This window comes from Triticum aestivum, chromosome 7B (genome assembly GCF_018294505.1).
Source record: "Triticum aestivum cultivar Chinese Spring chromosome 7B, IWGSC CS RefSeq v2.1, whole genome shotgun sequence".
In the NCBI taxonomy this organism is placed as follows: Eukaryota; Viridiplantae; Streptophyta; class Magnoliopsida; order Poales; family Poaceae; genus Triticum; species Triticum aestivum.
Genome location: NC_057813.1, coordinates 692,534,404 through 692,554,025, shown reverse-complemented (window position 1 = coordinate 692,554,025; position 19,622 = coordinate 692,534,404). Strand labels below are relative to the sequence as shown.

At 43.3% G+C, this 19,622-nt stretch overlaps 1 long non-coding RNA gene across 9 annotated transcripts; it reads right to left on the bottom strand.

Moving 5' to 3' along the window:
* Window positions 1-7,678: 7,678 nt before the first annotated feature.
* Window positions 7,679-16,454, bottom strand: LOC123157549 (uncharacterized). Of its 9 annotated transcripts, none has more exons than XR_006479063.1 (8): window positions 12,293-16,454; window positions 12,080-12,193; window positions 10,571-10,652; window positions 10,210-10,454; window positions 10,096-10,134; window positions 9,922-10,011; window positions 8,801-8,904; window positions 7,679-8,154 (listed from the first exon to the last, which is right to left on the bottom strand). It is a non-coding gene; the product is annotated as an uncharacterized lncRNA (long non-coding RNA). The 9 variants fall into 9 exon arrangements; XR_006479067.1 differs by having other exon boundaries at window positions 10,210-10,332; XR_006479066.1 differs by having other exon boundaries at window positions 10,210-10,652; window positions 12,293-12,393; window positions 13,109-16,454.
* Between the last annotated feature and the right edge of the window lie 3,168 nt (window positions 16,455-19,622).

Sequence of the window (19,622 nt, the reverse complement as noted above, 5' to 3'; positions counted from 1 at the left end):
ACCATAGTTGTCATATATTGTTAATCACAGTCATGGTTTTGGGTACCGGGTGGAAAATTCAGATACCGCCCGGTATCCGCGTTTCTCGCTACCCCACAGGAAAGCTGTGTACCGAGCAAAAAAAATCGAATTATTTCGAAATTTTTGAATTTGAACGGCTACAATATAGTTAAGTAGGACGAAAACTCTTCTAAAATATGGAACTAGGTGTGGTCTGGTGGCAAATATGGTTGTCCGTTGCCCGCGTAGACCGAAGGTTTAGTGCTTTTCTTTTTTGTTTAACCAATTCTTAAATTAAAAATTACAAAGAACCCAGCACCTCATGTACGAGGAGGAAAGACAAACGAGAACATGCCATTACACCAAAAGCTTGTTTGTGTAATACTTGAGCTCAGCATTAATATATTCCTAGCTCAGAAAATTTTGAATTCAAATTACGTTTAAAAAATTCAAGCGGTTTTTGCTCGGAATTTTACGGTAACCGCGGTATCCGCGTTTCTCGCCCACCCTCGGAATTTTCATGGGATTCGGTAGCCAAAACGTTGATCACAGTTGCCATGTTTGTTTATCTGGTTGCCACGTACGCGCAACTGCAGTTGCCATCTAGCAAAAAATCACAGTTGCCATGTGTGTTTACCTAGTTGCCACGTTTGCCTAACTGTAGTTGCCATCCACAATGTAGGAGTGTTGTGTGGGCGAAAAACAGTTCGCCCACACGCGCATGAAGTATGTGGCTGGCTGTGTGGGCAAAAACTAGTTCACCCACATAGCGCAGTTGGCAAACAGCATGACGCGAGCGTGTGGAAAAACTCTCCAACGCCCACACACCAGCCCCGTCCTACGTGGCACACCAAATCCACTTTTTCATGTCAAGATTCGTGCAAAAGGCACCGGATGACGATCGACGCGTGTGGGCGAGTTGGGGAACGCCCACACGTGTGGGCATTAGTGTTTCCGTAGTTTTAATGACGAGAGTATTATGGAAGGGAATCGGTATTATGGTCTGTATTTGTTTTTCTTTTTGGATGAGAAAATCTGGAGTAGGAGGGGGTGCACGCATAGCCGTGCGATGGCTGCGTCGCACGGATGGTCGCACCATGCAGCCGCAGGCAAGCCCCGTCCCGTTCAGACTGGTAGGGATGGGAGAGGATTGATGGGGATTTAATCAACTGCAAGTAAAAAAAATCCCCTAAATCCGCTCCAATCCCCTTGGGAGGGGATTAACTCAAGAAGGCCTAGGTGTGACTTAGTTCCAAATTGATTTTCTTGTCCCTTGGGTCTTTCGATTCATCATTTTGTATCCTATCTATTAAGACGTATCACATCTGCAACATCTTAATGCGCTTGGTGAATAAGATGTATAACTTCTTCTGACTTCCATCAGTTAAATTTGAGAGCGATGGACTCCATGTCGACACTCGTCATGGACGGCAGCAGGAAAACATACATGGACCAATACATGAAGTGCAAGCAAGGGCACAACTAGAGATCTACATTGATGGCACATGTCTTGTATCATCCAATCCAGGCTTCAACGACTCAGATGAAGCACTTAAACTCTCGTGTTCAGAGGGTTCCTATCATAAGGATATAATCGAGTAAATAGCATAAAACTACTACTTTACAGGCTTTCAAAAAACTACCGGTTTTTAATTTTTCTCAGATAACTACCAAGTGGGTGGTTGGCTATTTCAAAAAATCCAAAACGTCTAGTGCTTTACAATTTATCCTGATAATGAAAATTGGGACCCGCACGTAAGAAAACTGATTGTTTGACCATCTGTTTGACCGTTAACTGACATATGGGGTCCACATGTCAGCTCTCTTCCTCATTCTCTTCACTCCTCCTGCCTCTCTTCTTCCCCAGGAGATCGATGGAGTGCCGGCCGCCGCTCCTTCCACCAGTGCCGGTCGCCCCTCCTTGCACCTCGTCGGCGTCGGACGGCCGCTCCTCTGCCTCCACTACTGCCCCCTCTCCCTGGAACCTCTTCTCCTCACCGTCCGCGTCGGGAGGCAGAAGCAAGGTCGGAGTGCTCCTGCACGAGCTGCCTGCGAGGCCACCGTGCTCCGCGTCCATGGCGTCGGTGGCGGCGCTGATGCCGGGCAGGGGAGAGACGCGCTCGTGGGGTTGCTCTGGTGATCCAGCCACGCGCCATCCTTTCCCAGCTCGAATCCCCTCCGTAGTTGTGGTCAACGCTCGGGTCCGAGCTCCCGAGGTCGGCCGCCATGACTAGGCTCAATCTCGAGCTCGAGCTCCTGCCTCATGAGCTTCCTGGCCTACACTTTCCATGCCCGCAAGCCCGCCTTCTGAGCCCAGCCGCAACGGCCATCGCCGGTGAGCGGTCCTGCCCCCTGGCACCCGTGCGGAAGGGAGCTCCACGGCGGCGCCATGGCTGCTGGTGGCGACGGAAGGGAGCACCACGCGCTGCCCGTGACGGAAGGGAGCTCCACAGCGGCGCCATGGCTGCTGGCCGGCAACCCTCACTACGGCTGCTGGCGCACGGCTACGGGAGGGACCCGATTGCTTTTTTCAAAAGTTTACAGGGACCTGATTGCGTTTTTAAAAAGTTTGCAGACACTGACATGTGGGACCCACATGTCAGTTAACGGTCAAACAAACGGTCAAATAGGCGGATCGTTTAGGTGCGGACCCGACCTGTGTCATAAACCTGTTTAATTTTTTAATAACGAAGATTTTGGGATTTTTGAAACAGCCGACCACCCACTTGGTAGTTATCTGAGAAAAATAAAAAACAAGTAGTTTTTTAGAACCCTAGCCTGTAAAGTAGTAGTTTTATGCTATTTACTCGATATAATCATATAATAAATTTTGACCAGAGGGACACACACAACTACAATTAAGAAAGCGGTGATTGCTCTTAAACCCCATGGGACTGGACTATAGCCGACCATCAAACTCAGACTCCACCAGTCTACCACCCAGTGAAAACCAAGGAAGAGAATGGTGTCCTGCCGAGCTAGCAGAGGTGTGTAATATCTCATCTCTCTTCCTGATTACTAGTTGTGGGTTTTTAACAATCATCTATATATTGTTGTTTCAAAAATAAATTCAAAAATAAATTTTAATAGGCTTGGTATCATATATGTTGTTTCAAAAATAAATTCAAAATACTTTAGAGCTTAGAACTATATACTCCCCTGTTGCAGAATATAGCCCACATGAGTCTTGTTTTAAGTCAAAATGTATATTTTAAAAGAATTCATTTGGTATTGTGAATTTTAATATTTTTTCTAGTGGGAAGTCCACATTTCAACCCTAAACTGTAACAAATGTGACCCTGAATTTTGAAACTGTCTAAGTTTACAACTCTGCTGTGAAAATGGGTCAAGTTTCAATGCTTTCTTGACACTTCCATTTTTCAGCAAATTTTGACCAAAAAAGGTGCTGAAGTTGTATTTTGCACGTAACTGTTTATTCTTTTTGGTAAAAGGGTTGGAACTTTACCAGAACGATCATCATGGTAGTTTTGATTTTACATAATTTTTTCATGGACATTTCATTTTTTTTTTGTCAAACATTGATCCCAAAAAAGGGGCTCAACGCGAGACCCTAGAGTTTCAACTCTCCGTTGGGGTCCGTGGAGTACTCCAGATTGTTGAATCTGATGATCTGACTTAGAGCGAAAGTCTCGACTTGGACGAGGTAGCCATTAGAGTCTGCAAGGAAGTTGGTAACGCCGAAAACGAACATCTGCCGCAACAAGAATACCTTGCCGGAACCGATATGAGTGCCAGTCCAGATTCCCATCGAGCTGTGACATTCACCTAGTAGGATCTGCATGGGCAATAATTGTCCGAGCTAATTCCGGCAGATCCCTTGTTAGAGTATCCTAGCTAGGCAACTTGGCACGATGGTAATAGGGGGAAGGTTTTACCGAGATTCCTTCTTGTGTATATTCCGTTGGGGTGTGTGTGCGCGCGCAAAATATAGGTAAAAGTACCAAGAGATTGTATCTTGTTTATCTACGAGCACAACCTACCGTTTATATAAAATACCAGTGGTCCTAGGGTTGCAAAACCTAGTTGGCTACATACGTAGCGGTCGAGTCCTCCACTGCTTCGTCTTCTTGTCTTGCACCTAAAGCCTTCCGGGGTGTCTGCGTAATTCGTCATGGGCAGCCCAAAGTGGCCCAAAACGGAATCAACCTAAAAGGTACATGGCATGTCTTTTTTTATACATGTTTAACATTTTCTAAATACATGTTTAACAATTTTTTACAATATATTTCTTGTCTTGCATCATTCAAAATAAAAATACCGGACATTTTAAAAACTACTCACAGATTAAAAAAATGTATGAAACATTTTCATAAAATATTATACAGTGTTAAAAAAATCTTCTTGCAATTCAAAAAAATGTTTCATACTATCCTGCAAAATGTAAGTTACATAATTTTTTTGCACAGTCCAAAAATATGATTTTGCAATTTTCGTAAAATATTTATACAATATAAAAAATTTGCACATTGTTTAAAAAATGTTTGGTGTCATTCAAAAAAGTTTTCAATCTGTATTTGACAAATCTTTATCACATATTGTTTGTATTTGAAAAAATGTTGATTATGTATTTAAAAATGCTTAGATTCTATAAAAAGTATATTAGATACCCTAATTAGATGTCAAAGCATACATTTTCAAAAAAATGTTTAATGCATACAAAAAATATTTCTGATGTATAAAAGAATGCGCAATGCGTAGAAAGAGAAAACCAGAGAAAGAAACAAAGAACACCGAAGCATAAAAAGACGAAGAAACATAAAAAGGAAAGAGGAAAACCCGAAGAGAACTGGAGAAATGCTGAACAAAACCATTGCAAAACAGCCCAAAACCGTAAAGAAAACGACAGAAAAAAGGCGTGCAGTAGCTACAGATTTGGAACGGACCACTGCCGCGCCAGAGCTGGGTGTGACCTAATTTATTCTTCTCCGGCCGGCCGGTATCGTACGTGGTTCCATTACTTCTTTCATATTGTCAACTTTGTTGTTTCTTCAGGGCCATCTCAAGAAGCTACTCCTGATCGATGGCATGGCGGCCCGAGATTCAAGGTCGACCCGGAGGAGACTGACAGAAGAGGATTTTGATAGAAGTGTTCTTCGGTTTGGTTGGGATTAAACAGGATTGACAGAAAGTCCCCTAAATTCTCTCCAATCCCATTGGGAGGGGATTAACTTAACAAGGCCTAGGCGTGTCTTAGTTGCAAATTGTTTTCCTTGTACATCGGGGATGCTTTGATTCATCATTCTGTATCCTTAATGCTGAAAGAGATGCATCACATCTGCAACACATGCTTATTCAGAGTTCCATCAGATGAATGTGAGAGCGACGGACTCAATGTCTGACACTCACTTGCCGTGGACGGCGGGGGCAGGGGCGTGTCAAGGTCTCCGCTGCACTGGAGGTTTGTCGAAGCTGAAATAATCCCCTGAGGCTTGATCTAGAGCTCAACATCCAACTCGATCACACACCACCACCACACCTTCCGAAAACCAAAGCAGAGAAGGCCGTCGTGCCGTGCGCTGCTCCAGGCTCCGGCCGAGCAAGCTTGCAGAGGTGCGTATCAAGAATCTCATCTCTCCTCCTGGTTACTACTAGTACTAGTGCTGAGCAATCATCTACTTCGGCTTGTGCCTTGCTGTGTAGAACTGATCGATGCTGATGTAGATTCTTAGTTGGATGGAACTTGCTGTGCTGAAACTGCATTATGCCTTACCCTTTGCAGGTGACAGACCTACTTGATGGGCACACGGCGATCACTGGTACCCAGCACGCTTGTGTTGCCAGAAGTACTGTTGCTGCTGTTCTATGGAGCTGGTTCATCATTCTATATCCTATATGCTGAAATATGCATCACATCTGCAACACATGCTTATTCAGACTTCCATCTCAAACAGTGAATTTGAGAGCGACGGAAGGACTCAATGTCGACACTCGCCGTGGCGGGGGCTGGAGACCGTCTTGCCCAGCTCAAACAGCGACGCAAGTGCCGGGAGACGAGTCAAGGTCTCCGCTGCACTGGAGATGCGGCCCAAGCGTGTGGATGTGACGGAGGCTGCACAAGTGTTCTTGAGCCCCTGAACGGCCTCCCCATGCGGCGAGATATGACTCGATTCCTCCTCTCCTTCCAACTCACCTCGCTCGTGGCGTGCACACCTCACGCCTTCCTTCTTCTCGATCCATCCCCGCCTACGCACGGCGTCCTTCCTTCGCCCGCCCCTCGAGCCCTCCACCAACGGCTGCCGTCGTGGTTGTCGTACATCTTCCCCCCTCGTCGATGAGCAGCATGCACATCTCCTTCCCTCTCCCTCTCCCAAGTCCTAAGTCGCACGCGCACCCCGCACGCGGATGGACGACCATTGCCGACATATATAGAGATAATGATGCTCTTAGAAGCCATGACGAAGAGAACGAGAAGGAGGTCGTGGTGCTACGGATCAGTGATGTGGCGCAACTTAGGCCCTTGCTCGGTGGCCGGTGGGTATCCCTAGGGCATTTAATGACATGATGATGATGCTAAGTTCCCGAGAAAGGGAATTATCAAGTGATACAGGTTTCACACGGCTTTTACATTGCCCTATGTTGTACCGAGTTAAAGTTTCAAGTCCCAAGTCAGTTCCGTGAGATACAACGTTTACAATGGCCTATGTTGTACCAGAGTTAAAATTCCTTTGTTTTTGAGCAAACTTTCCAAGTCCCAAGTAAGTTCTGAGAGATACGGCGTTTACAATTAATGGCCTATGTTGTACCGAGTTAAAATTTCTCTGTTTTATCAGTTCCGTGAGATGTTTTATCAGTTCTGAGAGATGACGGATATGTATCCTCAGGCTGGCTGGCTGGCTGGATTCATCTTCTTTGATCGTGGCAGCTACTTAAAAGCTAGCAGGTTTTGTGATGAGACTGGCACATGTGGCTGGATTCCAAATATATATGGTATAAGATTGACAAGTCTGACTAGATTCTTCAATGCATGGCAATTCTTTGTCAACATTTCACTAGGCAAAAGAACAGATTTACTTTTCTTGTGCAAGACTAGTGAACATTTTTTGTTTTGTTTTGCGAGGGAGATCAAGATATTACTCAGTTAGTGATAGCATTTTATTATTGTAATCATCATATATCTCACTTTGATTGATTTCTATGTATTTTTCACAGCCACGTCAACACTGGGATTGGGTAGCTAGACAAACTAAACCACACTAGCTAGCCTGGTTGGAGCTCTCATGTCTCATCATCACCAAACACATGTTGCAAGTATTACAAGCCTTGTAACTTGCAGACCTAATATGTACTCCTGGATTGGACTGCCCACTTCATCAGTACAAAGTCTAGTGTGGGACTGCTGGAAGATCGGCTTGACAACCGCCGACCACACGTGCTATGTATCAACTCTCAGCATGTGGCATGCTCCCTCTTTCCCAATCATTCATCTCCTTTGGCAATCCAAAAGGACCGTCGAGTCAGTTCGGACATAAAAAGATGTCTCTCTGATGGAAAGTCTGTTTGGACATAAAAAGATGCATACATATCATCAAGTTGTTTTGAGGGCACATGACAAACCAATTTTCTTAATATGATAAACAACAACCACGATCAATGTAGGCGACAAAGGGTCTCCCAAGAGTAGGAGGGCATCATTGGAAACAAACACAAGATCAGCATGAGATCCGGATGTAAGTGCATATCATGGATGGTACACAGACCACATATATGTAGTTGGAATTTCAGGAATGAGGCGAGCATACACAACATATAACAAAAAGAACAAGACCGCTCCATGTGTGTGATGGGAAACGGCATACCGCTCAAGTCGGAACTACAAGCATAGACCAACAGAGATCCGGATGTAAGTGCATATCATGGATGGTACACATACATGAGTTAAACCTTGAAGCCATGGTTGTTCCTCATACCACTAGCCTTCTCAAACTTCCTTGTTTTGGCCAAGGTTCTCAAGACTGCTTCCACCTAGGCATATGGTCCTCATAACTCATGTGTGGCCTCCTTCCAGGACAGCCTCCGCCCTCCGGCGGGATCGTTTTTTACAGGGAAGTAACCTAGTGTCAACTCACTTGTTCTGCCGATCGCCCATAACCGGTCATCAGGCAGAGAGTAGTGGCAACCGACCAAGTAGTTGAACTGTAAATAGAACAAATGTAAAAATTTGAGAGGCACGATAACCTTCAGTTTTGAATAATCTCATTTCAACAACAATGCATGTAAGAGAAGTGGTGCTTGTAAGCATGAAAAATAGCAAACAACTAGCTTGCTCTAATCTACAGGAAATGCAAACAGTTAACTGGCTACTAACGACATTATTTCTTATAGTTTATACCACATACATGACTTATGCTCCAAGGCTAAACAAATGATGCATACAAAAAGTTTTTGTATAACTGATGGTCGTTTCAACAAACAAAAAGTTACTTAGCATCATAACACAAACCAAGGAACCGTTGTTACTTCACAATCCAATGATGATCCAACACAGTTATAGTTTACAAAACCAGCAAGGAGATATAATAATGGTTAACACTCACTCTTTTCCCTTGCTCAGTTTCCTAAGCTTGCATACATACATTTAGCATTGCATTACTTTCCGAAAGCGCACAAGGCACAACACACGTATTCCTAGTCTGGACACTACAGTAAATATTAATCATCTTTTCTATGACACAACAGTGACATCTTAAAAGTTAATTATTCCTATAGCTAATGTTCTTGGGAGGAGAATTTTGAACCACAACAAAAGAAAGAACATATTTGTGGTGAAGTAGGGATCAACCTTGTGCGGGGCGTCATCATGGTCGAGGTGGACGTCAGACTCGACGATGTCCTCCTCGTCAGCTTGGGCATGGGGTCCAGGTCATCGGCGGAGGGTGCCTGCTGCTGCTCCAAATCAAACAAACAAATAAGTCTAGCGGAGTAAAAATGGTTGGTTATAGGTAACTAGTGAGTTGCTGTATAGTATTTGAAAATAACTTGAAGCAATTATCATTCCATGAAAAAAGCAAATGATCTAGGTGAGGTAATTAACAACATAGATCACAATAGACACATCTATCACATGTGCTCCTATTCCTTCACTTGTCGAATTTCAGACTATTAGTAACACACACACACACACACACTTAAGCATTGACAAGTAACAAATTAAGCAAATCAACACTCCCCCTCACGTCTACACTTATTTAGTCCTTAGACTTGGGATCGATATAGGCCGCATGATCTTTTTTTTTTGAATTCCAACAGTCAAGGTTTCTTGTTCCTAAGAAAAATGTTCCCGTAAATAAGCTAAGCAACATATAGCAAGTTTATTCGATTGCTTTACATTTATTACATACAGCAAAAAGATTTTATTGTTTTACACACAACATCAATATCTGATTTGATAGCTTGCATCAGTTATACACACATACCAATAACCTTGCAGCGGTTTGTAGGCAGGACAAGAAAGCATTATTGCATCTGCATCAACTAAGTAACTCACTACAGTGGTCTGGCTACCAGCAGCAATACACCTTCCGGACATAGCCAACGCTAGCTAGAGGAGGAATCTATAATACATGGCGCAGCAGCAGAAGAAAAATATATATCTCCATGTAGCAGCCATCTGATTTGGAGCGTATGACACATGGCACATGAGTTGCACCAGGCATCTAGTTTGATTAACAAATTCATTCAGGGGAAGCAAGCAAACAACAGTGAATTTACGATTTATGGATGCAGGAAAATTAATTTGCACGTCACAAGGTAGCTTTGCAATCCCTTATTAGATTAGATATTCCAAACTTGTGAGCCACATAGACACATATTGGAATGTGCTCTAGCATGCTTGAAGCAGAAAGAGCAAAAAAAGAAAGAAAGAAACCAAACCAAACAAGGAGAGTAAAGTGAGGAGTGGACCTTCCATGGGCGGGAGAAGTGCTAACTAGCCATGCGGGGAAGGAGCAGACTTCGCACATGCTATGAGTGCCGTCCATGGCTACAGGATGGCTACAGAGAAGAGAAGAGACGAGTCAGGGTCAGAGAAGAGATAGTAGAGAAAGGTAGCAGAGGGGTAGAACTGCAGCAGCTCACCACCTATGCAGCAGCTTCTCCTTCCTTGGCCGTTGATGTCTACAAAAAAAGCATGAATCAGATGGGTATATGAAGAAAACAGAAAAATAAGAGAATGGTAGGAGAAATTTGTACCTTCGAGGAGAGGATCCATGATGTGAGCCTCTCCGTCACCAAGGGAAGAGCTAGGGTTTCAGCGTGAGATGGGGGAAGCAAGCTAATTACAGAGGATTAGCTAGCTAGTCTTTTTTTAGCTTACTGATGGAGATTTGAGATGGAGAAATAGCAAACAGATAAGGCTCAAATTCATAGGATACGCAAAACAGGTAACTGATTTATGAGTTATGCTCCAAGCCTAAGCAAATGCATATAAACAGTTCCTGTAGCCGGGAGAGAATAATTGTTGTCTCAACAAACAGTTTCTTAACATTACACAAAGCAAGGAACTGTTACTTCACAAAAGAAAGAACATATTTGTGGTAAAGTAGGGATCGACCTTGTGCGGGTCGTCGTCGTCATGATCGAGGTGGAGGTCGGACTCAACGGTGACCTCGTGAGCTTGGGCATGGGGTCCAGGTCTGCTCCAAATCAAACAAACAAACAAATCAAATCAAACAAACAAACTACATGGTGCCTCGTAAGCAACATGTAGCAAGTTTATTTCATTGCTTCACATTGATTACACACAACAGAAGGATTGATTGTTTTACACACAAGACCAAGATCTGATTGGATAGCTTTGCATCAGTTATACACACATATACCAAAAAACCTTGCAGCGACTGATAGGCAGGATAAGAAATAATTATGCAGGGAGAGTTCATGCCCGAGACATGAGTTAGGCTCCAAGCCTAAGCAAATGCATATAGGCAGTTTCTGTAGCTAGGAGAGACTAATGGTTGTTTCAACAAACTGTTTCTTAATACTAGACAAAAGCAAGGAACTATTACTTCACAATCAAATAATTATCCGACATAGTGACAATTTAAAAAACAAGCAAAGAGATATAATGGCTTACCTTGATCAATTTCTTAAGCCTACATACATTTAGCATTGCGTTAATTTCCGAAAGTACACAACACAAGAAATCATCTTTTCTATGACACATCAACATCTTAAAGTTAACTATTCACATAACTAATTAGACTCTAGCACACAACCGCAAACAGAAATACAAACATAATATTAAACTCGGCCACACAAGAGACACAACACAGCAACATTGTATATCACACAACATGGGCACTCGATTTCAACAAGGGCACCAGTATAGCGTTTCAATATAACCTCCCTTTCGCCTACTGAACAAGAGGAAACTCGGTGACCATAACGCTAAAACGTCAATTACTTTCCTGAGAAGTTGAGCATATTATGAGCTACGAAAATAACTGACCAGACACAAAATGATGGGACTTCAAGCATGCTGAATAACTAAGCATACATTCAGAATTAAATCTGGTGCCATTTGCAACAGCTAGTTGCTAAAGGAGATGGATTGATGGTGCAGGGAGATTATCAAGTGAGTGGGTGGAGAGAGGGGGCATGGAAGAATGGCTGGCTAAAATTGATCACCATCCAGTAGTAATGTATACTAGCTAGAAGAACAAGGAGGGCATTCATTAATTTGTTATAGTGCTTAATTAATTGTCCAAGAACTTGAATCAGTTGAGCTGGATACTCAAGGGCACATGAAAGAAGCTAGTACTGGAGATCCAGTACTAGAGATGGGTTCAGTTGCAAACTGCACTGCATAGAGGGACGTGGGTGATGTTGTATGGTTTGAATTTGATAAAGTACTATCCGAAATCATACAATTCCGTCTACCATGAAAAATCAAGAGAGGAACAACTTCATATAGCATAAAATAACTGATAATTTGTGGGTAAATGACATGATGAACATGGCAATGAAATTGGGCAAAATTTCTCACACTCCTGAGTGCAAGTGTAGCATTTCATATGTATATTTTCTTCCGTTGGCATTTGCAGCAGTAACCGAATGCTACCTGCTGCAGGCAAGGAAGCCATTGCCGACAAACAATAGGGACTTTGTGTGGTGTGTAGTTGAGGTCCTCCTCCTCCGCATCATCGTCGTCATTCTTGTTGATGTCATGGGGCTCCTGCTTCGAAACGAACAAAACAGAAATCAATCTAACTCTTTGAGGCTAGGTAGATGGATGGGGAGAATCGGAATTGGCAGGATGAGAGGCATATCGGACCTCAATTACACAACTGCAGGGTGTTCAAGTTTATTTCAAGGTTTGAACAGTTCCTTAGCTTTTCAGATGGCCATGAACAATGGAATCAACAACAATGGCACCTGCATTTGTGGAAAAAACCGGATCAGGCCAACTCGGAGTAAAACAATAGCACAATACACGAAATTGAAATGAACAAAGCAATACAGGGTTCATTTTGTGTGTTCTGATAACATGTATACTTATAAATATTACCATCAATGAGACTAGTCTTTACAGGATGCTGATGGATCATTCAAGGTATAAAAAGGCATGAATATATTGAGAACATCAAGGACACCTAGTCTAGATACCATGCCATGCAATTGACAGAAATAAAAGTGTGACTATCTAACCTAAACAGCAGCATCAAAAATTGTTTTACCTTTGCATCTTGAAGTCTGAATAATTTCTGTCACAAGGGATCACGCAAAACCACTATTTCAAGAGAGAAGAATTGAGAGGGACATTATGCCTCAGAAGGAAAGCAGTAGGTTATGCAATCATTAGTGATTACATTGAGAAAGCTTCACAGTAATCATCATCGACATCACGCAACCACGAAAAACATCCAACTCTATAGTGCAGTTGTACAAAGCAAACTTCCAAATCTATAGTTCATCATATCACCACTAGGAAATACAACACGCATGGATCTCTACTGACCACATCAGCCATAAAACCAGAAAGGTAACAATCTTCTAAAAACCACAATCTTTAGACAATTGAAACCCTACAAGACTAGCTCTTTACAAAAAATCTCATATTTTAGAAAGATTAAATCCATCCAAGCATAACCTGGAGTCATTATGCCATGACTGTACCACCAGTCCAAACCATAACCAGACATGGACATTAAACCTGGTGTAAAATAGCCATGGCTCGATGTCCATGTGCTCAGAGCAAGGGGGGAGAACCAGAGGAGGAAGAGGGACGGGCTCCCTTTGCAAGTTGTAGCCGAGGCCACTAGCCAAGACTACGGCTGCGCACGCGCAGGAGGCCACGGCCGGCGACCACCAAGTTTTTGTTTTGCTCATCACAAAAGCAGCACCGGTCTCATCCACCACCATCTTCTTTGATTATGATGTGGGCCACCCTCAGGTTGGGCGAGTTCTTGGCCAAGTTGCTCAATGATCACTCCAAACATACAAAAAAAAATCAAACAAACAAAGGATCAGCAGCTGCCCACAACAAGAGTACAGAGGAGCAGGACAATGTAGTATATATCCCACACCAGCCCATCCACACAATAGTTCAGTCATAACACATATCTTCATGTATTTTCAACTTAACAATTGAGAGAATGAATATAGTTTGTCTAAGCATTATAAGATACTAGCTCTCTCTATATATTTGATCTATGTACTACTAAACTACTACCATGACATGACCTGAAAAACAACTAAAATCTATTAGCACTAGCAAAACTATAAATCCTTCATATTTGTCAAGCATGGGGCAAAGAACGAACGAACCGACAACGTCAAAATGAAAAATTAAGCATGTTCATGATCCTTGCATGATCTCCAAGGTAGCACTGCTGGAAATGACAAGGCGAGGAGATGAGCATATTTGACTTGGCACAAACACTGAGCTCAAAATGCCTTTGGATAATGATGCTAGAAAGTCTTTGATATGTGCAAGCAATCGAATCAAAACCATGCATAAACACACATCTTTGTCCAACACCGAAACAACTGGCTATCGTTTTGCTAAGACATCTTTGTCAGAAATCAAAAGAGGAAGCTTTTTGGAAGAAACAAAATAGTCAACAGACGAAAGGGATGACTTGTGTGAAATTAAATGTTTCAAAACATTGCGATGGAATCTAACACTGACTACTACAGAAAAAATGGGATCAGGTGTGTATTGACAAGAAGTTTTTTTCTCTATTTTATACATAGTAATAAAGGGTACTACTATTCTAGAAACAAACTTGGAAGGACCTCATTAACACTAGCAGCCTACATCTAGACTTCTACACGTGTTCGTTCGGCTTCTCATTGGACATTGGTACTTTTGTACATCTCCAGTTGGTTGGGCTGGAAAAACATAAGCCCTTATTTTTCTTTTAAAAACTTTCAGTAGGCTACTATTAAAAAAAAATAAACCATAGATTGCCGGTATAATGCGGCAAGGGGTTTCACCATTTTTGCACACATAAATAAGTCTGTAATTATGCACTTGTTGTAACTTATCATACTCTATCGTTGAAATCATGTTCTTACCCTATACATAAAAAACAATTGTATATAAGGATATTGGTGTGCAAGCAGTTAACATCAAAGAAACTTGAATAAAGTCTCCAGCACAGGCCCTTGACCTTATAAATACTAGTCTATCCAAACAAATGTAGCATGAATTAATTCACAGAACAAGGCAACAAGCTAGAATTAACCAGGAAAGATGTGGCAAAAGCAGTATACAAAAAACATCAAGGATTCCTTATTCCTTTCTTGGTTGAATGAAAATGGCAAGGAGCTGAGCTGAGCTGAACACAACAAACACTCGAGCAAAATGAAACAAAAGCATTGATCTTCCAGGAAACAGAGAGGCATTCACATGCTAAGGGAAAGAAATGGAAGTCAACAAGAAGTTTAATCAAGGTAACGAAATAGGTTGTTGTTAAAGCCCAAAGCTCTGAAAGACTGAAACTGTCAAGGCATGTCGACGGTACAGTCACCACTGAGGTGGTACAGTACAACTCTGAAACTGTAATAAGCCCGAAGCTCCTCTCTCTCTCAGATGATTTTATCGTAGAGATAGAGGAAATGGTCCCATCTCTCCTATCTGACGATCACTCCCTTCCTTCATCCTATGTCCAAGGTGCCCACGAATAAGGTCATTGGATGAGAGGAGAGGGGAAGGACGGAGCAGGAGGCAGGGTTACCTCGGTGGTCAGTTCTCCGTCGTACAAGGCGAGGGAGAAGAGAGGCGAGAGGAGGAGCATTGCGCCACCTGCAGGCAAACTAGAGGGGCGCGGATCGAACCCTATCCCGTGAAAGCGGCGCCGTAATTCGTTTTCCTTTTTTACTTGAGAAAACTATGTAGATTGGGCTCCCAGAGGGCTAAATGGAATAGCCCACTTATTTTTTTTCTGTTGTCCAAAGGGTGCCCACTAAGATGATTAAGTGGGATGGGCTCAATCGGTCCCACTTATGCCCACTTTCAACTGCGGCGTGACTCATCATTCTACAAACAAGACCCAATGACATTGGAACTACACGAATAGGAAGCCATGAAATAAAAACAAGACCAACATGAGATCAGGAGCAAGTGCATATCATGGATGGTACACATACCATATATATACAGTCAGAATTTTAGGAAGGAGGCAGACAGGGAACAAATTAAGTGGTGATACTACATCCCAAAACAAACAAGACTGCTTCATGCGTGTGACAGATAACTACATACATAAATATGTGCATATATATATTCAGGTGTGATGCCTGGATGTTGAGTACAAAGAAGAAGAATAAGTGTTTCACACTTTGAGTGGGATGGGAATTTACATGAACATGAGCTATATTCCATCAGTTGCTAGTCAAAGATATATATATTCAGCAAGTTTTTATCAGGCAGTCTAGTGGTAGCATGATAAATAAATGCATGCAACTACCTATTATACCAGCATCAACCAAACAAGCATCAACCAAATCAATGAAATACTGTGGTGTGTTGCTGAAGAACCAACACCCAGCAAATAAATGGAACATATTTTGCTAGATGTTTTCAATCACAGCTCAACACCATTACAGTCAATATAAATTCTTGTAACAATAAGTAATAGAAAAACACATGCTATCAATGTATTCCAATTTTCCAACATAACAATACAAACTAAGATAGCACATCAATCCCGGATAATAACTTAGACTAACTTTTTGAACGTTTATGTACCACCGAATATGTGGAAAAAATGTTGGAAATATGCCCTAGAGGCAATAATAAATTAGTTATTATTATATTTCCTTGTTTATGATAATCGTTTATTATCCATGCTATAATTGTATTCAAAGAAAACTCAGATACATGTGTGGGTACATAGACAACACCATGTCCCTAGTAAGCCTCTAGTTGACTAGCTCGTTGATCAACAGATGGTTACGGTTTCCTGACCATGGACATTGGATGTCGTTGATAACGGGATCACATCATTAGAAGAATGATGTGATGGACAAGACCCAATCCTAAGCCTAGCACAAAGATCGTAGTTCGTATGCTAAAGCTTTTCTAATGTCAAGTATCATTTCCTTAGACCATGAGATTGTGCAACTCCCGGATACCGTAGGAATGCTTTGGGTGTACCAAACGTCACAACGTAACTGGGTGGCTATAAAGGTGCACTACAGGTATCTCCGAAAGTGTCTGTTGGGTTGGCACGAATCGAGACTGGGATTTGTCACTCCGTGTAAACGGAGAGGTATCTCTGGGCCCACTCGGTAGGACATCATCATAATGTGCACAATGTGACCAAGGGGTTGATCACGGGATGATGTGTTACGGAACGAGTAAAGAGACTTGCCGGTAACGAGATTGAACTAGGTATCGGCATACCGACGATCGAATCTCGGGCAAGTACAATACCGTTAGACAAAGGGAATTGTATACGGGATCGATTGAGTCCTTGACATCGTGGTTCATCCGATGAGATCATCGTGGAACATGTGGGAGCCAACATGGGTATCCAGATCCCGCTGTTAGTTATTGACCGGAGAACGTCTCGGTCATGTCTGCATGGTTCCCGAACCCGTAGGGTCTACACACTTATGGTTCGATGACGCTAGGGTTATAAAGGAAGTTTGTATGTGGTTACCGAATGTTGTTCGGAGTCCCGGATGAGATCCCGTACGTCACGAGGAGTTCCGGAATGGTCCGGAGGTAAAGATTTATATATGGGAAGTCCTGTTTTGGTCACCGGAAAAGTTTCGGGTTTTTCTGGTAACGTACCGGGACCACCGGGAGGGTCCCGGGGGTCCACCAAGTGGGGCCACCAACCCCGGAGGGCTGCATGGGCCAAGTGTGGGAGGGGACCAGCCCCAGGTGGGCTGGTGCGCCCCCCACAAGGGGCCCAAGGCGCAAGGGAGAGTGGGAGGAGGCAAACCCTAGGGCAGATGGGCCCTAAGGCCCACCCCAGGCGCGCCTCCCCTCTCTCCCCCTCTGGCCGCCACCCAGATGGGATCTGGGGGCTGCCGCCACCCCTGGGGAGGGAACCCTAGAGGGGCGCAACCCCCTCCCCTCCCCCTGTATATACTTGAGGGTTTTGGGGCTGCCAACAGATGAGTTTGACCTCTCCTTGGCGCAGCCCTACCTCTCTCCCTCCTCCTCTCCCGCGGTGCTTGGCGAAGCCCTGCTGGATCACCACGCTCCTCCATCACCACCACGCCGTTGTGCTGCTGCTAGATGAAGTCTTCCTCAACCTCTCCCTCTCACCTTGCTGGATCAAGCCATGGGAGACGTCACCGGGTTGTACGTGTGTTGAACGCGGAGGTGCCGTCCGTTCGGCACTAGGATCTTCGGTGATTTGGATCACGACGAGTATGACTCCTTCAACCCCGTTCTCTTGAATGCTTCCGCTTAGCGATCTACAAGGGTATGTAGATGCACTCTCCTTCCCCTCGTTGTTGGTTTCTCCATAGATAGATCTTGGTGACACGTAGGAAAATTTTGAATTTCTGCTACGTTCCCCAAAAGTGGCATCATGAGCTAGGTCTATTGCGTAGATTCTTTGCACGAGTAGAACACAAAGTAGTTGTGGGCATTGATTTTGTTCAATGTGCTTACCGTTACTAGTCCAATCTTGTTTCGACGGTATTGTGGGATGAAGCGGCCCGGACCGACCTTACACGTACTCTTACGTGAGACAGGTTCCACCGACTGACATGCACTTGGTGCATAAGGTGGCTAGCGGGTGCCAGTCTCTCCCACTTTAGTCGGAACGGATTCGATGAAAAGGGTCCTTATGAAGGGTAAATAGCAATTGGCATATCACGTTGTGGTTTTGCGTAGGTAAGAAACGTTCTTGCTAGAAACCCATAGCAGCCATGTAAAACATGCAAACATCAATTAGAGGACGTCTAACTTGTTTTTGCAGGGTATGGTATGTGATGTGATATGGCCAAGAAGAATGTGATGAATGATATGTGATGTATGAGATTGATCATGTTCTTGTAATAGGAATCACGACTTGCATGTCGATGAGTATGACAACCGGCAGAAGCCATAGGAGTTGTCTTTATTTATTGTATGACCTGCGTGTCATTGAACAACGCCATGTAATTACTTTACTTTATTGCTAACCAGTAGCCATAGTAGTAGAAGTAATAAGTTGGCGAGAAAACTTCATGGAGACACGATGATGGATATCATGATGATGGAGATCATAGTGTCATGTCGGCGACGATGATGATCATGGAGCCCCGAAGATGGAGATCAAAAGGAGCAATGTGATATTTGCCATATCATGTCACTATTTGATTGCATGTGATGTTTATCATGTTTATGCATCTTATTTGCTTAGAACGACGGTAGTAAATAAGATGATCCCTCATTAAAATTTCAAGAAAGTGTTCCCTCTAACTGTGCACCGTTGCGAAAGTTCGTCATTTTGAAGCACCACTTGATGATCGGGTGTGATAGATTCTTACGTTCACATACAACGGGTGTAAGCCAGATTTACACACGCGAAACACTTAGGTTGACTTGACGAGCCTAGCATGTACATACATGGCCTCGGAATACAAGAAACTGAAAGGTCGAGCATGAGTCGTATAGTAGATATGATCAACATGAAGATGTTCACCGATGATGACTAGTCCGTCTCACGTGATGATCGGACACGACCTAGTTGACTCGGATCATGTAATCACTTAGATGACTAGAGGGATGTCTATCTGAGTGGGAGTTCATAAGATGAACTTAAATATCCTGAACATAGTCAAAGACCCTTTGCAAATTATGTCATAGCTCGCGCTTTAGTTCTACTATTTTAGATATGTTCCTAGAGAAAATATAGTTGAAAGCTGACAGTAGCGATTATGCGGACAGTAGAAAGCAAGCTTATGTCCTTAATGCACCGCTCAGTGTGTAGAACCCCAAAACGTCCTCTGTGGATGTTGCGAACATCGGACATACACGTTTTGATAACTACGTGATAGTTCAGTAAAACGGTTTAGAGTTGAGGCACCAAAGACGTTTTTGAAACATCGCGGAACATATGAGATGTTTCGAGGGCTGAAATTGGGATTTCAGGCTCGTGCCCACGTCAAGAGGTATAAGACCTCCGACGATTTTCTTAGCCAACAAACTA